At 37.0% G+C, this 22,301-nt stretch overlaps 1 pseudogene across 1 annotated transcript; it reads left to right on the top strand.

The window, feature by feature from the left end:
- The first annotated feature begins 3,054 nt into the window (after positions 1 to 3,054).
- Positions 3,055 to 3,521, top strand: LOC308494853 (large ribosomal subunit protein eL29-like; annotated as a pseudogene). Its single transcript has one exon. The product of its transcript is annotated as a large ribosomal subunit protein eL29-like (transcript).
- The last annotated feature ends 18,780 nt before the right edge of the window (positions 3,522 to 22,301 follow it).

Here is a 22,301-nt window from a genome sequence, read left to right as displayed (position 1 = left end):
ACAGCCTATGGCCCAATGTCTGAAAACAGTTGTTTCATATATTTTGTGCATCTTTCCAGTTGTTTATGGCAGGAAGGCAAATCCCACAGGAGATAGCCTTCATGAGTGGAAGCAGAAGTCCCCAAAATGCCTACTATAAAAACATGCAAGAAAAATATAGCCACAGACAAAAGGATCTTAAGGACGGGGCGTTGCGAGAGTTGTACTGCAGTATCTTTGATAAACATCTTTGGAGTAGATAGTTTCCCTCTGAACCCTGGTTAGTTTTAAATGTGTCCTAACCCCAAGTGACTGGGCATTCCATATTCACTGACATTAATAAATAATTGCTGTAGACAGTAAGTGCTTCTGAAGGAATGCCTAATTTATTCTCTTTATCAAGTCAAACAAAATGCAGCATTTGCATTATCTAGTAGATTTTTCTGTTCCTTTTGCGAGTGGCCTTTTTATTATATGAATAAGATATACTAATTACAAAAATTCAAACAATTAATAAACATATAAAAAAGAGTACAAATAAAATCTTATTGACTGCTAACAGTTTGGTGTATATATCTATATGTATATCCTCTGTATCTATATCTATATCTATATCTATATCTATATCTATATCTATATCTATATCTATATCTATATCTATATCTATGTCTCCATATCACAAAAGTGGATTTCTCTACCACTGTCCAGTCCCACTGAAGAACCGGTGACAGGGCTTTCCTTACTATACTCCCATGACCCGTCTGTTTTGGGGGACTTACCAAAGTCTTGGGCTGTTGCCAAGCAGAAGTCTTTACAAGGCACAGTTTGGACGGGAGCCGGAAGAGCTGAGGGCCTGCTTCTGCTGGGTGGGCAGCAGTGAAGAACACAGGCAGATCTTAAAGGAAAGTTTTGTCTTGCAGCCTAGAGGTGACATGACTCCTTGACATGGTGATATACTCTCTTGCCTGATGAGGAATGTTTGGTGGTATCAATTCCGCTTCCATTTGACTCTCTGACAGTGGCTACCAATAGAGTACTCGGTGCCCCTCAATGTTGATCCCCTGCTACCCACCACACTCCCCTAGATCCATTCCTTTTGTCTCTAGCTTATAACCACCTTTAAGGACTTTTCCTTTACCCCCTGCAAACACAGTCACTCCTAGACTCTAATCTAATCTCTTTCCAGGACTGGGGTGCCATGGGTGGATAAGGCCCTTTCTTCTTCTATTCTTTTTGTAAGTTTTGTACTTCGCCAATTCTGTGTTCTCTTTTCCAGAGGGCCTTCCCTCTTGTTTTTCCACAGACTTGTTAGGAAGTAAAGACAAAGTGAAATAAAACAACAAAGAGTGCATGCATATTAACTCTCTCCCTTTTAATTCTCACCATAACTATGCTTATTTACCTCCAAGCCATGCAGGTGACTGTGACTGACCAGGGCAAGGATCAGGAAGTTCAGGAAGTAAAGGAAAGAAAAAGCACAAGGATAAAGTCCAAGGTCATGTTCTACAGCCTTACATGCCACTACATATGGAAATACTTCATAACATTAATATATTATTATGCTGTGTAAATTACTATGATATAGTGAACCAGCCTCTTAGTGATGTACACAAATGGAAGAAAACGCCTTGTATCTGCTTAAGCTTTAAATAGCACTTATTTCCATAGGGAAAATTCCTGAAAGTAGAACGGCTGGATCAAAGGGTATGTACTATTTAAATTTAAAATATCAAATCGCCTTCCAGAAATATGATACTAATCTATACTTTTGTAAAAGTATATGAGATTGTCAACACTAGATATTAACAATCATATCAATATTTGCCAATGTAATAGGTCTAAATTAGATTAAAACATCTAATTTTTTTAAATGTTGTTTTTGTTATTAACAGGTTGAAGGTATTTTCATATGTATAGGAGTTCTTTGTACTTCTTCCATGAATTGTCTGTTTATATCCTTTGTGCAGACTTGATTTTGTTTTTATTTTACTTACTGATCTGTAGCAGCTCTACATATGTATTGTAGTTATTAACTCTTTAGATGTTATACATAGCCTATATATTGCACATTTTTTCTAGTTTGACATTTGCACTTTAGCATAATTTACAAAGGTTTTGTTTGGCTATGCAGAGATTAATCCATTCAACAAATATTTATTGAGACCCTACTATGTGCCAACCATTAGTCTGAATTATAGGGACATAGTGGTGATCAAGACAGACAAGGTCCCTGTACTCAGGGCACTTACATTCTAATGGAGAAGCAGGAAAATCAGTAAACAAGAGATGCACAATTGTACAGTAATGAAAATAGACAGGGTGACAGAGTAAATGGGGGAGAATGGTCAGTTAAGGTCTTTCTGAGATAACATTTGAAGAAAGACCTAAAAGATGAAAATGAGATGGGCAAGTAAAGCATATGGGACGTGGAGGAGGGCTTTGGGGTCAGGGGAAAGTTGGTGTTGGGGAGGAACAGCAATCCAAAGGACCAAAGGCAGGAAAGGTTTATGGTGTTCAAGGACCAAAAGAGCAGCATGATCACTTAGCCTAATGAGGGACAAGGAAAATGATATGAATGGGCTTGTAGAGGAGTAGAGGGGCCAGATGAGACAAGATCTTATTTTATTCCAAGAGCAGCAGATGGCCACTGAAGAGTTTTAGGTATGCAGTGGCATGATTTGAGCAATGTTCTTAAATCTCATTTGTTTTCGCTATGCTGAGAATAAATTGAAAAGGAGAAAAAATACAAACAAAAAGAAGGCAACTCTTGTACCAGTCTAGACCAGAGATTATAGTGGCTTAGATTATGGTGGTGGCCATGGACAGGAAATAAAGTGAGAATGGCAAATTTAGGCAATCCAATTTGCTCTTCTATCCCCTCTCCCCCCAATATAACATATCATCATCTTCATCTATTATTCTCTCATCCTTTCTAGTGTCAAGGAATAAAGTGCTCCATCTCTTTTTTAAGACCAACCTCTCAAGACACAGCAAAAAAACACTTATTCAAGAAGACTTTCTTCTTCTTTCTCTTCCGGTCCCAGGGGTTTGGGAGCTGTGAGATTAAGTGTAGACATGGCCAAGTCCAAAACTCACACCAAGCATAACCAGTCACGAAAATGGCACAGAAACGGCATCAAGAAACCCCGATCACAAAGATACAGATCTCTTAAGGGGGTGGACCCCATGTTCCTGGGGAACATGCGCTTTGCAAAGAAGCACAAGAAGGGCCTGAAGAAGATACAGGTCAACAACACCAAGGCCATGAGTGCAGGGGCTGAGGCCATCAAGGCCCTCTTAACACCCAAGGAGGTCAAGCCCAAGATCCCAAAGGGCGGCAGCCGCAAGCTCAGTCAACTTGTCACCCCAAGTTTGGGAAACGTGCTCGAGCCCACATCGTCAAGGGTCTCAGGCTCTGCCAGCCAAAGTCCAAAGTCAAGGCTCAAACCAAGGTCCCAGCCGCACCTGCAACTGCAGCTCCTCCACCAGCTCAGGCTCTGCCTCCCAGAGGTTCCCAGGCCGCTACGAAGGCTCCAGAGTAGAGGTTTCTGTCCTCTGATGTGGGACGGAGGGACTGGTGTGACCCCTGGGTTGCTGTCTGCATGGGGCTGATGTCCTCCTGTGCTAGTATTTGGACAAACAAAGCGGAGGCCGGATCTGGCAAAAAACAAAAAAGTATTTCTTGAAATTTTTGACTATGCTAAGAGTCACGAATATGTGCAAACCACTACCAAAGCATTTAACATTATATTTTAATTATGTTCATTCACCTTTCTTTTGATTAGACCAATAGGCCATGAAGTAGGTGATTATATCTTGTTTTTCTATGTAACAGTACCTGGGTTAGTATCTATCTAGTACATAGTAGGTACTTAATTATTAGTTATCCTTGAATTAAAGGAGTGGATATTAAATTTTACCTAAGGCACATATGGAGATACTAATTTGTTTTAATCTATTGATGTTACGTATAAATACCTTGTCTTTAAAATAAAACCTACTTCTGTAGTATTGAAATAAGCTCTGTACGGTTATGATAGATTGTTATTTCCATGTAATGCCAAATCTGATCTACTAACATTTTGTAGTTATTGTTCATCTACATTTTGAATTTGAAATATCATGCTCACATTTTGGGACCAGAATTATGCTGACTATAAAACATATTGAGTAGATGTACAGTTAGGGGTTTCAATTTAAAACGGCAGAAATTGACACTGGTAAATATAAACAAGCATGGAGCTTATTGGAAGAATGCTGGCTATTTCACAGAATTCCCAGGAAGGTTGAGGGCCTAGGATCAGTATGAGGACAGGAACCGCAGGAAGGGGTCAGCTCTTCAGTTGACATCATGCCATTGCCAACAGTTTGGTGAACACACTTCTGGGATAGAGGAGATTGCAGCCACAAGCCACTGTCAGAAGTCTTTCCTGTTCCTGCTTCTTTGGTTTAGATTCCTAGTCACTGGTAAGAGCCTCGGATAGGTTTAGCTTAAGTTGTGTGTTTACCGTGTTTCCCCGAAAATAAGACCAAGTCTTATATTGATTTTTGCTCCAAAAGACACTTAGGGCTTATGTTCAGAGGATGTCATACTGAAAAATCATGCTAGGGCTTATTTTCCAGTTAGGCCTTATTTGGGGGGAAACACGGTAAAACTTAGGGTTTGGAGGTAGAGATTAGTGAGTATCTGACCTTTTCAGTTTCTGTAGTACAAAGCAAGTCAGTCCTGCCTTTTCCCACTACTCTGGGGAATTCCTCAAACATAAAATGGAGGTTCAGATGTTGGATAGCCACAACACATATGCAAAAAAAAAGCAAAACACAAACTGAAGTCCAATCCAGACGATTTTAATCATTTTTGATGATCTTGAATAGACTACACTGTACAGGAATTGGCTTTTAAACCTGCCAAGGCCCAGAAAATGTCCTGGGAGAAATTCTTGGATAGTTGTTTGTGTTTTGTCTGTGATTACTGCTCTTCTCAAGTTCTCTATAATTTTTTAAAATTATTTTCTTAGTATACAAAAATAAATCACAAGCACACGCATGTAAAATGCAAACTATTTAAATATTTAGAGAGTAACAAAGTAACAGGTTCTTCTTTCCTCTTTCTGGGGTTATGTCTTTTTTGACAGTCATTTCTCTATGCGTTTACAGAGAATATATACCAGGGGTGCCAAAAAAATGTATACAAGTGGACACTTTGGTCAGCATTGTTCAGGCAGTAGCTCACCGTAATCAGAAATGTCTGAGCGCTGATGGTCACCACTTTGAGCATCCTTGTAATTGCAGAAGTCAAACGTGACTTGTATTCTTCTTTTGTTATAGGTATATATTGAGTATTACAGTTTTAATACAGTTTTCCTTTCTTAAAATATGTATACATTTTTGGAGATATATATATATATATATATATATATATATATATATATATAGTGTGTGTGTGTGTGTGTGTGTATAAAATGAAGTTTTGTCTTTTTTCAAAAATAGCACTATCCTAAACATATTACTCCGATTTCTTTTCACTTAATAACATAACGAGATCATCCTTCTATACCATTACATAGAATAATACCATATTTTTAAAGGACTTTATGATGGTCCATTGTATGGATTAGCATAATATACTCAGCCAATAGTCCCTTGATGGACATTTAGGTTTCCAATTTTTTGATATTACATATTATAATACAATGAAATTCTTGTATGCATATTTCCATATTTTTAATCTAATTGTTAGAAGCTAATGATGGTGTGTTAAGCTTTTGTGATTCTGTTTCTGTCCATTTCTCTTTTTATTTTTAACATCATCATCATATGCTTAATTAATTTTGATATCAATTTCTTAGTGTGTGAAATTCATGACTAAAACACCTTCATTTTGAGTTTTTTTAATGAACATAAATTTATTTTGTCCAACTAAAGATTTTCTTTAATTGCATTTTATCTGACACCAATATTGAGAGCAATTTTCCTTTTGGATGTGATTGTCATACATATATTCACTCGTCTGTTTATTTTTGGTATTTCTAGGTGGCTGAGTTTTAGGAGTATCTCTGACAAACAGCATGTGGTTGGGTGGACCATTCCCTCTAGTATTCAATATCAGAATTTTCATCTTCCCTGATCTTGTCTCCCTGAAGTTGGGAGGATCAGGTCAGTAAAACAACCCCATTCTAAAAGAAGTCTGTAAGAAGTAGACATGCCACTTCTTGTTATTTAAATGAGCCAAAATAAAAGACTTAAAATCAGTTGGCCAAATTGAAGGAAATAATAGCAACATAGATTAAATTTGATCAGGCTCGGTGCTTTAGTAATTCCTTTCCTACAGCCTCACAAAAGGTTGGTGTCTATATTCTAGCACATAAAGGTAATATTTCCTGGAACTCTTTTCTTATCCTGAATCTCAGCATGCTTCCTCCATTTTGACAGCCTTCTAATTGCAGTCACATTGCTTAATTCTGGCTTTTTTTTAAAACTTCTGTTCCCTGCTCCTTTTACTAAGGTCTCTATATGAATTATCTTATTCTCCATACCAGCTTTGCTCCCACAGCTTCATGCTTTGCAGGCCATAGCCTAGATCTATACTTCTGCCATACCCAGTCAAAGCTTAAAAGAGTCTCCTTGGATCTATGATCTTCAGCATAAAGATTATCTGAGACAGCAAAAATTCTAAAGTTTATAAGTATGGAAGAGATTTGAAAACTGAAGTAATCATGTCTCTCCTGCTCTCCAGTCCAGGCAGTACTACTACTGATTATACCACTAGACTGGAATACAAAACTGGCCCCTCCACCAACTTGGGACTGAGAACACGCGAGATTTCAGGTTCAGCCATTCCTCAGTACTATTCCAGAACTTCTCCATCTTTTGGATGCTATTTTATATATTGTAGGTATGTCTGGCTCCTTCACTAGGCAGAAAGTGCCTGTGTCTTACCTATCTTTGTATTCCCCACCTGGCCTACTAGAGTACTTGACATGTATAGGCACTCAATAATTGTGTAAAATAAAGAAGGAAGTAATAAAACTATGAGAAAAAAGAGAAGAAAATCAATAATGAGGGAAAAGGTGATGATTTAAGAGATTACATAAAATTGGGATGTAATCAATTGAATGAGAATTTGTCTAGATTGTTGGTTTTCGTAATGATAGAAAAATAATTGTAAATATCTATAATGTGTATGTAACCTTAGCTTCTTTAGACTCTGTAATGAAGAGGGTCCAATAGTAAAATCCAATATCAATCTCTCAGCCTCTAAGAGTTGTGTCTCTGTAATCCATTCTCCCTTCCAATTCAAGGGGGTGGAGCAGAATCGAGGAGTGACTCACATAGTTTATGAATGGCTAGTGATGTTTTTACTTCTCCTTATGGCATTTGTTATTTCTGCCTCTGCTGCTCCAGGCCACTGCCCTGGTGGAAACTACTGCTTCTGTCATTTTTCTGGATGTCAGCCACGATGCTGTAGCCTTAGTTGCTTTTCCATTCCATTCTAACAGTCATTTCTGACCTTACTTGTACATTAGTGTATTACTAAGCCACAAATAGCACTGCCTTGTGCTTTCAAATTCTTATGATGACTCTAATGCTAGAGCTCTTTTTTTTTAACCTTTATTTATTTCAAGTGTGTTTTTCCAGGACCCATCAGCTCCAAGTCAAGTATTTGTTTCAATCTAGTTGTGGAGGGCGCAGCTCACGGTGGCCCATGTGGGGATCGAGCCAGCAACCTTGTTGTTAAGAGCACCGCGCTCCAGCCAACTGAGCTAACCAGCCGCCCCACTAGAGCTCTTTTATTTGACCAGTTATCAGAGCCAGCACCACCCCTCAACCCTGAGCCTACATCACAGCACAGATCCACTTGTGTTCTACTCAACTACCCCTTCCCCTCTAACGCACACCATTTCTTTTTTCCGATCAAACCAGATTACATCAACAATAACTACCCTCAAATTTGGTTCTTTCCCATCTATTAAACTGAATTCTTGTTCAAAGGAGGGCTCTTATTCTCTCAAAACTCATGGAGGGGTCTTAGTGCTTGGGATCGATATCAATTTCAAGTTATCCAGTTTTTATAACTCATATCAGAGTCCTTAAGCCTTCACATAAATAAACCCATGATGGGTCTGCCCTTCTTGGCAACTAATATGCCTGGACATGTTTGAATCCACAGTGGGTACTTTCACAACTTAGCCTCTCACTCTAGGACTCCTGCTACACTTGAGCAGCTTTTATAATTAAAAAATAACAAATAAACTTGTGACAACAAAATGAGAGCGGGCATGTGAAAGTGCTTTGCAAATGCAACGTATTATAATTAGTTCCTTATTGTTTCTTTGTGTAATAGAAATCTATGTCCATGGGGGAACTGAAGGCATCAAATAGGGAAGGTGAAAAAAATAACAGACAGGAATGATTAATTGAGGGAGCAATTAAGTTGATGAACACATAGATAGTAATTCAAAATTTAAGTACTAAATAGTATATCCGTGGGCCTAGTTGAATGCAATAGATACTTGCCAAATGAACAGAGATAAAAATTGGAAGATGATCCTGGAGTACCTAAAATGTAGTCATACTCAGCCTATCTACTTTTGGTAACAGAAACCTAAGTGAAGCTATATAGTATGAGGAATTACAAAGCTGGACTCCAGAGATCAATTACTTGGGTTTAAATCTGAGCCCTACCGCTTACGAACTCTAGGTAAATTTTGACAAATTACTTAATCTTAGCTTTTAATCTGTAATAAATTAGAGTTACCGTGTTTCCCTGAAAATAAGACCCAGGAGGACAATCAGCTCTAATGCATCTTTTGGAGCAAAAATTAATATAAGACCCGGTCTTATTTTACTATAAGACTGGGTATAATATAATATAATATAATATAATATAATATAATATAATATAATATAATACCTGGTCTTATTTTACTATAATATAAGATCAGGTCTTATATAATGCAATGTAATATAATACCCAGTCTTATATTAATTTTTGCTCCAAAACACACATTAGAGCTGATGGTCTGGCTAGGTCTTATTTTTGTGGAAACACGATAGAATAGCACCATCTCCCCCAGGGGTTTTTGCAAGTATTTCATGAGACAATACATATAAAGCACTTGCTATCACATCAGGCACATAGCAAGTGACCAATATAAATAAATTTTACAATTCATCTACTCATGCTATTGTATTTCATGAAGGTAAATTGGGCTAGAGATTACCCAAATTGTCACTAAAACAGAAATTTAGAGACTTGTATTTTTCAGTTAGGTAGAATTTGGTGAATGTTACCTGTAATTAAATTGAAAAGTATTTCTTTAGTTTTAAGCAAAAGTTAGGAAGTAGTCCGGGATATTCAAGTAACTTAAACGACTTATGTTATGTAAAAGTCGTTCATGTACCCCTATGCTCAGAATATGGGCAAAAGGACACACTATCATGGGACAAGATAAAGAAATAACAGTTGATATTAAACTGATTAAAAATCTCATTTACTCAAAACAACTGCTATAAATGGAGATTACTCTCAAAATTGCTATAGAAAACATAATATCCATGTACAGATAGTTTTATTTATAGATATCAGATAGTTGACTGTGTACTTTGTTTTAAACTACTGCCACAAATGGAAATCACTTTCACTACCACCATAGAGGGCTACATTAATAATCACATGTAGATATAGTTGAAGCTCTAAATATTAGTGAGTGTATCAAGTAATTTGTCCTAAAGTACTGTGTTATAAAGAAAAATTACTTTCATAGCCATTCAAGAGCTTAATTATTCATCAAATGTAGATACAGTTTTAGTTACAAATATTAGAGTTTATTGCGTAATACTTGAAAATAATTGCACTCTAAAAACATTTATTTTCAACAATTCTTCAAAACCAAATGCTTAACATAAACCAGAAAATGTTCACCATAACAATACTTTCAAAATGTTGTTTACTAAAACATGAATTTGAAGCAATAATAAAAAAAATGATTTGGATACTGGCAATGTTTATATTCTCTCCCAGAAAGGCGTGGGAGTGAGTCAATAACATTCCCATTGGTCTAAAAGCACGGCTGTCTGCCAGAGTCCTGACTCATAAGCAGCCTGTTGGCCATATTTAGCAAAGGAGCCTGCAGTTGATTAGCTGTGCTCTGACAAAAAAGATCCTATCACTGCCACCAATGAAAATCACCTCAGTATAGAGAATTTCTAAGACTATACCATAATTCATGGAAACCAAGATAGACTACGCATACATGAAAACCTTTCACATGAAGGTCTGGTTTTATGACATATATCCTCATGGAATTTAGTTAAGCAGATATTTAATAGCTGATCCTCACTACAGTCAACTCAACCATTTTGAGGCTGATTATCCAGTTTCTGGGTTGTGCATGTCATGCTTTTTCTCTTCCCGCTTCCTCTGGCTGACAGCCTTTTGACCATTTCACTGTTCATTAGCACCTGCAAAGGATAACTGAGAGCAGATGAACTCAAACTACTCAATTATGCTTCTCATTAGCAGCCCTACTGAATGGTTCTGTCCAGGAGGTGGTTGTAACTATTAGGTGAAATTAGATTTCTGGATTATGAGTGGATTTTAATTATCCACGTTGTTTCTGTCCCTCATGACCCTGCACAATCTAGAATTGGCCCTATATACATTATTTGCCTTGCCATATGGAGAAAAACGTGGATCTTTAATGCGAAAATCAAAGATACTGGCTCTCTGTTTTCCTGTTTCTATTGAGAATTTTCTCCCTAGTCCCTCTGTTGTATAGCTAACTAAAAAGCACACAAGGTTTTATGAGAATCCATACTAATTATCTGTTTAAATTATTGCTGAATTGATAAAACCCTGAAAATTATCTTATGGACATGTGGGTATTTAGCCATATTTCTCACATTTGAAGGGTTCTTTGTGAGTGTTTTAAATACTTAATTTGGCAAATCGTTACTTATACTACTCTCAATTAGAAATATTGTAAGCCAGGGAGTGCCGGTAATAACATGCTGTTAAAAGTTTATCCTATGATGCATGAACAAGGGTGTGTCTCTAGAAAAAACAAGACTTATATATCTTTCTAAATCATGAAATACTTTATTGTGATCTTTGTTGTTCCATGCATTTGAACGTTTTTATTATACAAGTATTACAGGTTTATTACAGAAAACAGAAATAACCATAAAATTGCCCACAATCCCATCAGTGGCAACCAGTTAAAATTTTGTGGTATACCCAGAAGTTTTCCATTCATAACTAGATTAACCCATTACCCTTCAAGTGGGATCATATGTAATATTGTTTGTTAACTTGCTTTTTTGACTCAATATGTCAGGCAGCTTTTTCTGCACTAATAAATACACTTCAACAACATTCTTTGAACTGACTGCATAGCATTCCATTATATGAATGTACATAGTTTATTTAAATACTCTACATTTGGATATTTAAATGGTCCTCAATTTTTGATGTTATAACAAAACCATAAGAAACACTCTGGGATGTAAATCCTTGTGTACATTCTTAGTAGTATGCAAGAGGAATTAGCAGAATTGGAATTCTGGATCAAAAGATATGGGTGTATCTCCAAATGTTCTTTGCCTAACAAAAGTCCTAATATTAGCCATACTGAGGTTATACAGATATTTCACAGGAGTGAAGCCAGTAATATACTCCTTAGGATTTAGCATTCAGGAAGCAGTGTAACTTCTTAGGGGTGTGTGTGTGTGTGTGTGTGTGTGTGTGTGTGTGTAACCTTTTTTTATGATGTAGCTGATTGGCACCCTAATCTTGTTTTTGCTAGTGGTTTGCACCTTGTGCATATATATACAGAAAGAGGGTGCCAAAAAAATGTATACACATTTTAAGAAAGGAAAAAAACTGCATTAAAATGACACTGATGGTCACCACTTTGAGCAACTCTTATAATTTCAGAAGTCAAACGTGACTTGTATTCATCTTTTCTTATTGGTATATATTGAGTATTACAATTTTAATACAGTTTTATCCTTTCTTAAAATGTGTATACATTTTTTTGGCACCCTCTGTATATCTTTGTAGTTTACTGGTATCAATTTAAGAGGACAGATAAACAGCCAACATGTGTACTTTCTCTTGGTGAATTATCATATAAAACACGAAATGAACTTATTTTAATGTGTTCATTAATCTACTGTAATAAAATCTGTTCCTTCCTTGATAGATATTCTGAAGATTCTTTATACTGCATCATATTCAATTTCAGAAGTAACAAACAAAACAAAACACCAAAATCCCTACCTACAGCTTTGTTTACTTAGCTAAACAATCAACAGTGCAATGACTAGTCACCACCTCCCCATCACCTAGCCCCATGAAGGAAACATATTATATTGAAATCGCCAATGTATTTTTTAACATCCCCAATCTTCCAACCTACCAAGTCCTTTCCATCTCAGTAAATGATAGGCCCATCCTTCCATTTGCTCAAACACACTGGAGTCATCCTTGACTGGTTCTTCTTCTCTCACATGCCATATCCAATCCATTAAGAAATCCCATTGGCTATACCATAAAAATATATCCTCAACCTGACCAGTTCTCAAAACCTCCACCACTACCACCCAGGTGACCATCATCTATGTTTTAAATTATTGTAGTCGTCTCTTAACTGATCTTCCTCCCTTGGCCTTTTTACTCCTAGGTTTATTCTTCATATAACATCCCAAGAGATTCTGTTAAAATATGTCAGATCAAGCCACTGCTCTCCTCAAAGCTTTCCAAGGACATCCCACCTCACTTTCAGTCAAAACCAAAATCCTTACAATACACAGGACCTTACAGAATATATCACCTCCTCACCCTTCAGCATTCTCTTTGAACCCCTCTCCTATTGCTCTCCCCCTTTCTCACTTCAACTATATTGGTCTCTGTTCCATTTGTCTAATAAGCAGCAACCATAGAGAACTGGTATTTTAAGATACTTTGTACATGGCTATAGAAGCAGTAGTCAATCCACTGCAATGAGCTCAGTGTGCTTTGTACCCTTTACTCATCCACTGTAGAATACCCCATGCTCGTTTCTTAAACTCCACTCACCTCATTCATTCAGTCAGCAAATATTTATTGAGAGCCTGTTATGTTCCAGACCCTGTGGTATAACTAGGCACACATCAATAAACAAAACAGACAAAACTTTCTACCTTAGTAGTTTCCATTCTATAGGGGAAGAGAAAGTACATAATAAGTCAATTGTGACGTATGTTAGAAAGTGATAATGTAATAGAAAAATATAGAACAGGAATGTGGGGTTAGGAGTGTATGTATGCATGTATGTGTAATTGCTGTGTGTGTGTGCAGTTGTACTGATGTTCCCTGCCACAATGCCCTACTTGGATGTGACATATTTCTTGGGTTGTATTTTATATAGGTCGTAGATTCTATTTACATCAATATCCTGGTTTCTTAAATGGTTTCCCAACAAATTGGGTGTCACATGTGGTAATCTTCCTGCACTTTCCAGCATAACCTGTTCCTTGAATTTACCCTTACTCATTCCATTGCTTCAACAGCTAACGCATTTATCTTCCTGCCCTCTGGACAATTGGTAGAAATTATGGCTGACATTTTAAGAATTTGTTGGTAATATTCTATACAACCACTCTTCTCTTCTATTTGGCCTTCTCTCTTGTTTATGCCTCAGCCCCTGCCAGTGGCAGCCAGGTACATCCACATGCATTCCTTAACCCCAAAAGTTTGATTAAAACTGCCATAGTCAGAAATGAATTATTGACCTGCAAGGAATTCGACATGGTGAGTCAACTGGTTATTTTCTTAGCAATATGTCCAGTTTTAGTCAGAACCAATGGGCTTACATCAGTCCATCACTGATCCTGAAGATGTACAAAGATCCAGGATAGTTCTGGGCTTCCTTGATTTCTATGTTCTAAGATTCTGGCTTACTGTGGAACAATGTTTGGGTCATCCCTAAGGGTTTCAGACAACACTGAATTTCTTAACCTATTGAACAGCCTTACTGTTCAGATAAGAGGAATTTAATTGACGTCTATTTAGGAGATCCTGCTAGGCAAGATCTATGGAGGAACATAACTCCGCCAAAAGCTTTTCACTTTCCTCTCCTCGAAACTCTGATTTTCTCCTAGTCCAGCCATACTCACAGGGGTTTTAAGCGGATTAATTAGTGGTTGAATAGCACCTTTATACGTGAAAAGTAGCTAAGTACTAACATAATCTTTTAAACTCTAGATGTTTGCCTTTTTTTTATTCATATCACAGTTCTAATTTCATACTTTTTCCATAATGTCACCAGATTGTAGGTGAGCTCCCAAAATAGACAGTTGCTAGGACTAAAAGTGTTGTATGACCCAATATGCAAAATAGCTTTGGGAAAGGAATACTGCAATTGACTTGATTATAGCAATGACCTATTCTTTTAAAAGGATTTTTGTTTATTCAATGTTAGCACAAATAGTTTTTCAGGGATTTGGAAATGCGAGTATTTTGTATCCGGTATAGTGAAAAAAGAAGCTATTTAGGTAATATTCATTGAAGATTAGCTATAATGCCATAGAAAGTTTGTTTCAAATCTCAGACTTGGAATTTCGGTTTAGCAATAGGTCAGATTAATTTTCATGAAAATCTGGGTATTGTAAGTCTCTTCCTCCAACCTTAAACTTGTCATTACATTTTTGCAAATAAAGCTTAACAGGTTGTGATGAGATATTTATTTTCCAAAACTGATTAAAAATATTCACTTGGATTTAAAACCAAGTGCCTATGAGAGAAACAAGTCAAAATCTTAAACCTACAGGCAGTGCAGAAATACCATTGAATTCTAATGATTTTCTATCCTATTACACCTTTCCCAAGTGTCTTACAAATGAAAAAAAGTAAAAGCTAGAATATGAGCTGAAGCTACCAAGGTTTGAAATAGGCACTGAAAGGTGGCTGAAAGAACAGGTGGGTGTATCAGTTTCTAACTTTGAACAAGTTTAAACTTTGGTAGCTCCTCTGTAATTAGTACCTAGACACTATAATAAAGAAAGATTTGCTAGTTTGCTGCATCTACCTGAATGGAATGAGGCTCCACTGTTCTCCATAAGGTCGGTAATACTCACTAAATGGTCTTCTGGGCTAGCTCTATTACAATGATAAGGACACCAAAAATTTAACGCCCGTGTCATATTAATTGATTAATTTTCTATAAACATTTCTTTAGGAAATAATGCTTTATTTGTTCTTGTACGTTTAGGAACTCTGTAGCATAGTTTCTGAAAAATTAAGTGAAGAACATTGGTATGTTATATCACAAACAAAGGTGTATACCTTAAATTCTGGTGCAGTTTTTTAAACTATTGCTACATGAAAAAATGAATTGAACATTTATATTGTAAAGAGTTTTATGAATGCATGTCTTCCATGATGAATATGTCAGATACATTTAGTCAGTTAAAGCAACAATAACAAATACCTGAGCATAGCTGGAATACTGGATGAACTATATTTAATGGGGAAAAGTTAGAGAATTATCATCTATGATATTCAATAGATAAACTAAATGGCTAACCTCTAGAAAAAAAAGTGTTTGCATCTATGAAAACAATACTATTCTCACGTCCTTTGGTGCTTACATATTAAATTCAGTAACTAAAGGGTGAACGTGTACTACTTTAACTATGGATTATGAAGTATTTAAGAGGTAGAAGACTAGTGGTAAGAATGAATGTCCAAATTTTTGTGTGTATAAAGGTTAATAGGGGAGTGCTACAGTCCTACATATGGCCAGTGGGATTCCAGTTTTATCAATTTATTAAGAACCAGAAGAAGGATGGATATTAGAGCTAGTCAAGATGAGGGGGGAATTATAAAAGACTCCTGGGGATCTAAGCAAATGCTATCATTGGGCAACAGATTAACAGTGACAGATACAATTTTCTTTTTTTTAATTCAAGTTTATTGGGGTGACAATTGTTAGTAAAGTTACATAGATTTCAGGTGTACAGTTCTGTAATACATTATCTATATCTCACATTGTGTGTTCACCACCCGGAGTCAGTTCTCTTTCCGTCACTATATATTAGACCCCGTTTACCCTCTTCTAGAGACTCCCTCTCCCCTTACCCTCTGGTAACCCCTAAACTATTGTCTGTGTCTATGAGTTTTTGTTCCTTTATTTGTTTGTCTTGTTCTTTTGTTGTTTTCAATTTTATATACCACATATTAGTGAAATCATATGGTTCTCTACTTTTTCAGTCTGACTTATTTCACTTACCATTACAATTTCAAGATCCATCCATGTTGTCACAAATGGTACTATTTCGTCTTTTCTTACCGCCGAATTGTATTCCATTTTGTATATGTACCACAACTTCTTTATCCAATCATCTATCGAAGGACACTTTGGTTGTTTCCATGTCTTGGCCACTGTAAATAAAGCTCCAACGAATATTGGAGCACATATGTCTTTATGGATAAATGTTTTCAGGTTTTTTGAGTAGATACCCAGGAGAGGGACTTCTGGGTCATACGATAATTCTGTTCTTAATTTTTTGAGGAACCTTCACACTGCATTCCATAGCAGCTGCACCAATCTGCATTCCCACCAACAGTGGATGAGGGTTCCTTTTTCTCCACAGCCTCTCCAACACTTGTTACTATTTGTCTTGTTGATGATAGCCATTCTGACTGGGGTGAGGTGATATCTCATTGTGGTTTTTATTTGCATTTCTCTGATGATTAGTGATGTTGAGCATTTTTTCATATGTCTATTAGCCATTTATGTGTCCTCTTTGGGGAAATGTCTCTTCAGGTCCTCTGCCCATTTTTGAATTGGGTTGTTTGTTTTTTGTTGTTGAGTTGCAAGAGTTTCTTGTATACTTTGGATATCAGCCCCTTATTGGAGTCACTGTTTACAAAAATCTTCTCCCATTCAGTTGATTGCCTCTTCACTTTGTCGATGGTTTCTTTTGCTGTGCAGAAGCTTTTAAGTTTGACATAGTCCCATTAATTTATTTTAGCTTTTACGTGCCTTGCCTTTGGAGTCAAATGCATAAAATGCTCTTTGAACCCAAGGTGCATAAGTTTAGTACCTATGTTTTCCTCTATGCAGTTTATTGTGTCAGGTCTTTTGCTTAAGTCTTTGATCCATTTTGAATTAATTTTGGTACACGGTGACAGATAGCAGTCCAGTTCCATTCTTTTGAACGTGGCTTTACAATTCTGCCAGCACCATTTATTGAAAAGGCTGTCTTTTCTCCATTGTATGTTTTTTGCTTCTTTGTCAAAAATTATCTGTCCATATTTATGTGGTTTTATTTCTGGGTCTTTAGTTTTCTTTTTTTGTGTTGTCCTTACCAGGTTTTGGTATCAGGGTAATGTTGGCCTCATAAAATGAGTTAGAATATATTGTCTCTTCTGCAATTTTTTGGAAGTTTGAGTAGGACAGGTATTAGATCCTCTTCGAAGGTTTGGTAGAATTCACTAGCAAAGCCATCTGGTCCCAGACTTTTGCTTTTGGGAAGATTTCTGATGACTGATTCAATTTCCTTACTGGTGATCCGTCTATTCAGATTTTCCAATTCTTCATGGTTCAGCCAAGGAAGGCTATATGTTTCTAAGAACTTGTCCGTTTCTTCTAGGTTATTGAATTTGGTGGCATATAGTCCTTCCTAGTATTCTTGGATGATCCTTCGTATTTCGTGGCATCCGTAGCAACTTCCCCCTCTTTCACTTCTGATTTTGTTTATTAATGTCTTCTCTCTTTTCATCTTAGTGAGTCTAGCCAAGGGTTTGTCAATTTCATTAATCTTTTCAAAGATCCAGCTCTTTGTCATATTAATTTTTCCATTGTCTTTTTGTTCTCTATTTCATTTAGTTCTGCTCTGATTTTCATTATTTCCTTTCTTCTGCTGACCTTGAGTTTCATTTGTTCTTCTTTTTCTAGTTCCTTAAGGTGTAACATGAGGTTATTTATCTGGGTTATTTCTTGTTTTTTCAGATAGGCCTGTAATGATATATATTTCCCTCTTAACACTGCATTCGCTTCATCGCAAAAATTTTGGTAGAATGTATTTTCATTGTCATTTATTTCTATGTATCTTTTGAACTCTCCTCTTATTTCTTCTTTGACCCGGTCATGCTTTAAAAGTATGTTGTTTAATCTCTACATATTTGTGGTTTTTTGTGCTTTCTTTTTGCAATTGATATCTAATTTCAAAGCCTTGTGATCAGAGAATATGCTTGGTATGCTTTCAATTTTCTTATATTTGCTGAGGCTAGTTTTATGTCACAATATATGGTCTATCCTTGATAATGTTCCACGTACACTAGAAAAGAATGTATAGTCTGATGTTTTAGGATGAAGTACTCTATAAATGTCACTTATGTCCATTTCATCTAATGTGTCATTTAGGGCTGCTATTTCGTTATTTATTTTCTGTTTCGATGATCGATCCATAGCTGTCAACAATGTATTTAGGTCCCCAACTATAATTGTGTTTGGTCAATTTCTCCCTTTAGTTCTCTTAGTACTTCCTTGGCTTATTTCAGTGCTCGCTGATTGGGGTCATAAATACTGATGACTGTTATGTCTTTTTGATGTATAGTGCCCTTTATCATTATGAAATGTTCATCTTTGTCTCTTGTTTTCTTTGTTATCCTGAAGTCTGTTTCATCTGATATCAGAATGGATACACCTGATTTTCTCTGGATACCATTTGCTTGGAGTGTCAATTTCCACCCTTTCAGTTTGAGTCTATGTTTGCCTTATAGCTGAGATGTGTCTCCTGGAGGCAACATATTGTTGGGTTTAGTTTTGTGATCCAATCTGCTACTCTGTGCATTGTTTTTGGTGAGTTCAGTACATTGACATTTAGTGTGATTATCGATATGTGTGAATTTCCTATCATTCTATCTTTGGTTTTTTTGGTAAGACTGTGCCTGCATTGTTTCTTTGCCTTTTTGTTGTTGTCTATTATTTCTGTGTGGTGATATTCTATAATTTTTCCCTCTGTTTCTTCTTTTATTACATTATATATTTTAGCTCTGGGTTTTTTTGTTTGTTTGTTTTCTTTTTTTGTTTATTGAGTGGTTACTATTAAGTTTATGTAAAAGAAAGTTTCATTTTAGAATATTCCCTTTTCTTCAGCATGCTTACTTTCTCCATTCCCATATTTTGGTTCAGGCCTTTACTCTCCACCCTTTTATGTTTTTGTTGTCACAAATTATCCCTATTTATGCTGGTCAAGTAGACTCCTTCAGTATTTCTTGTAATACAGGTCATGTGTTAGAAAATTCACTCAGCTTTGGTATGTCTGGAAAGGTCTTTAGTCTTCCTCCGTATCTAAAGGATACCTTTGCTGGATATATTATTCTTGACTCATAATTTCTCTCTTTCAATAGTGGAGTATTTGATTCCACTCCTTCCTGCCTTGCAGAGTTTCTGCTGAAAAATCTGATGATAATCTAATAGGCTTTCCTTTGTAGGTTACCGTCCTCTTTTCGTTGGCTGCCTTGAGGATTCTTTCTTTGTCGCTAATTTTTGACAGCTTCAATACAATGTGCCTTGGAGAAGGTCTGTTGGGGTTGAGGTAATTCGGTGTTCTATTTGCTTCCTGTATCCGAGGATTCAGTTCTTTCCCCAAGTTTGGGAAGCTCTCATCAAATATTTGTTTGAATATACTCTCTGTTCCCTTCTCCCATTCATCTCCTGCAGGCATGCCCATTATTCTTAAGTTGCTCTTTCTGATGGAGTCAGAAAGTTCTTGTAGAGTTCTTTCATTTCTTTTAAGTCTCAAGTCTTTCTCTTCTTCCATCCATGTCATTTCCAGATTTCTATCTTCAATGTCACTGATTCTTTCCTCCATCTGGTCAACTCTACTACTTAAGCTGACTATTTCAGTCTTCACTTCTTTTACTGAGTTCTTAATCTCCAGAAATTCTATTTAGTTCTTTTTTAAAATTTCAATCTCTTTGGTAAGCTGTTCATTTTGTTCTTTGATTGTGTTTCTGAGTTCATTAAACTGCCTGTCTCTGTTTTCTTGCATCTTGCTGAGTTTTTTTTAAGAATTGCAATCTTGAATTCTCTGTCATTTAAGTCACATATTTTCATGTCTTTAAGTTCATTTTGTGGTAACTTTTCATTTTCTTTCTGAGCCTTCTTGTTACCTTGGTTATTCATGGCAATTATTGAATTATTATTTCTCTTCCTAGGCGTCTACAGGAGTGGGTTCTGCAACAGGTTGATAGGAAGAGGTCTTACCCTTGCTTTCCATTAGATGTTGGTAGAATGCTTTGTTTTATTTCCAACTGCAGCCTTTAATTCTCTCTCATGCTGTAGTGTTATATTTTCTCTGCATGATTCCAGCTTCTCACACAATGGGGGGATTCCCTGGTAGGTGGGCTTCTCCTCTGTGAGCAAGTTGCCTGGGTCACAGGGCACTGCCTCCGTTGGTGGGTATGGAAAGCTTCTGATGTCCCAAAGCTCTTCCTGCACCAGATTCCATCCCCTGTGTTTCAGCAGCTTTTTACGCCGCAAGGATCCGAACCACATAGGTGGGGGCAGGGTTGGGGTGGGTTGTGAGAGGTGGCTGTGAGCAATGGCGTCGACCACCAGCACTGCCCATCCAGCACCCAGGGCTCCCTCCCCTTCGCCAGAACTAGTCGGGCTCTGAGTTCGTGGCTATGCCCTGCAGTTCTCAGAACTGCCAATATTCTGTCCTTTGATCTGACACTGCTACTAGTTCTGATCTGTTCTGCTTCTAGCACTAGGCAGGTGGGGGTGGGGTGAACTCTGGTAAGGTGGGAGGGGTCGGCTAGGCTCCGAGCCTATGACTTCTGTCCTCTGCTTGGCAGTGAGGGCTTACCACACCGTTTTCACCCTTATTCCCTCAGTCTTTGCTCCAAGGTCTCTGCCGTAAGCGTTGGATTCAGCCAGGCTATATGCTGATTTCTCAGGCAGGACTGTGGGACATAAGCTTAGCCCTAGCAGTCAGAGGTCTTCCCTCTCCCATGACTGCGGTATCTCCAGAATACAGGGGCTCAGAGCTCCTGTCTGTGTCCTGCGCCCACACTGCCCACGTCTTGGCATCTCCCGCTTCCCTCCTCCCCTTCTCGCCCAATTTGTCCACCTTTAGATGATTTCATTAGCACATCTCTTAGTATTGCCTGTCTGCTGCACAGGGAGTTCTTTGTGGAGTTATAGTTATTCAATATATTGTAAATTCCAGGGGAGATTTCAAGAGGCTCACCTCAAGCCGCCATTTTTATAACGTGATTGAAAGAGACAATTTAATATCTCTGCATACAAGTCAATGCACATTGGAAAACATTAAACTGTTTGCATACCCTGAAAGATTCTGAATTAATACATTTTGAGGGAGAAAAAAAAAAAACCCTCTGAAATGTCCAAGACAGACAGTTCAGTGAGATGATCTGCAAAGTGTTAAGCTGTGGTCAAATGCTGAGCAAAATAGTAAGTGTTTTGAAACAAGTGAACAATTACTCCAAAGATATAATGATACACAATATATTCGTATACTGGGAGTGCCAGAAAAATGTATACAAGTGGACACTTTGGTCAACATTGCTCAAGCAGTCGTTCGCCATAATCAGAAGTGTCTGGATGCTTTGAGCATCTCTTATAATTGCAGAAGTCAAATGTGTCTTGTACTCATCTTTTGTTATTGATATACATATTGCGTATTACAATTAATACAGTTTTATCCTTTCTTAAAATGTGTATACGGGTTTTTTTTTTTTTTGTACCCTCTGTAGATGTATATACCTAAGCTTTGTCACTACAACATACAGAAATAATAATACATACAATAGTTACTTGGCCTTGCTTAGCGCAAACAAATGTTTTTCAACTTTTATTTTGGTATCATGAAACACAATTAAGGATATACTTAGTATTTCACTGTCCGTTAGTGTCATTAAGTAAACTAGAATAGAAAATATACATACAGAACCCAAGATGTTTAGGCCATGTAGGTAAGGAAGAGAATATCTAATCATAGCAGAAGGTAGTACCAGATAGTGATTATGAGCATGGGCTCTGAAGTCAGACACACCAAAGTTCCAATCCCACCTCATCTATAACATAGCTCATGAGATTAACCCATTGTGTGGTTTATGATTCCCAATAAGTGAGAGTTTGAAAAAATGTAGACTTGCTGTCACAGATACTCTGATAGCTTTTATAGATCTCAGTAGGTCTGACTGAATTGCTTATGTTTCTTTAATAAATGTTTGTACTGCAATACGAAAACATGCTTTTCTTTAAAAGTACACAAATCACAGGCATACAGCTCAATGAATT

The sequence above is a fragment of the Rhinolophus hipposideros genome (assembly GCF_964194185.1).
Source record: "Rhinolophus hipposideros genome assembly, chromosome: X".
NCBI lineage: Eukaryota > Metazoa > Chordata > Mammalia > Chiroptera > Rhinolophidae > Rhinolophus > Rhinolophus hipposideros.
Note: the sequence above shows the minus strand (reverse complement) of the source record. Positions and strands in the feature narration are given on the sequence as shown.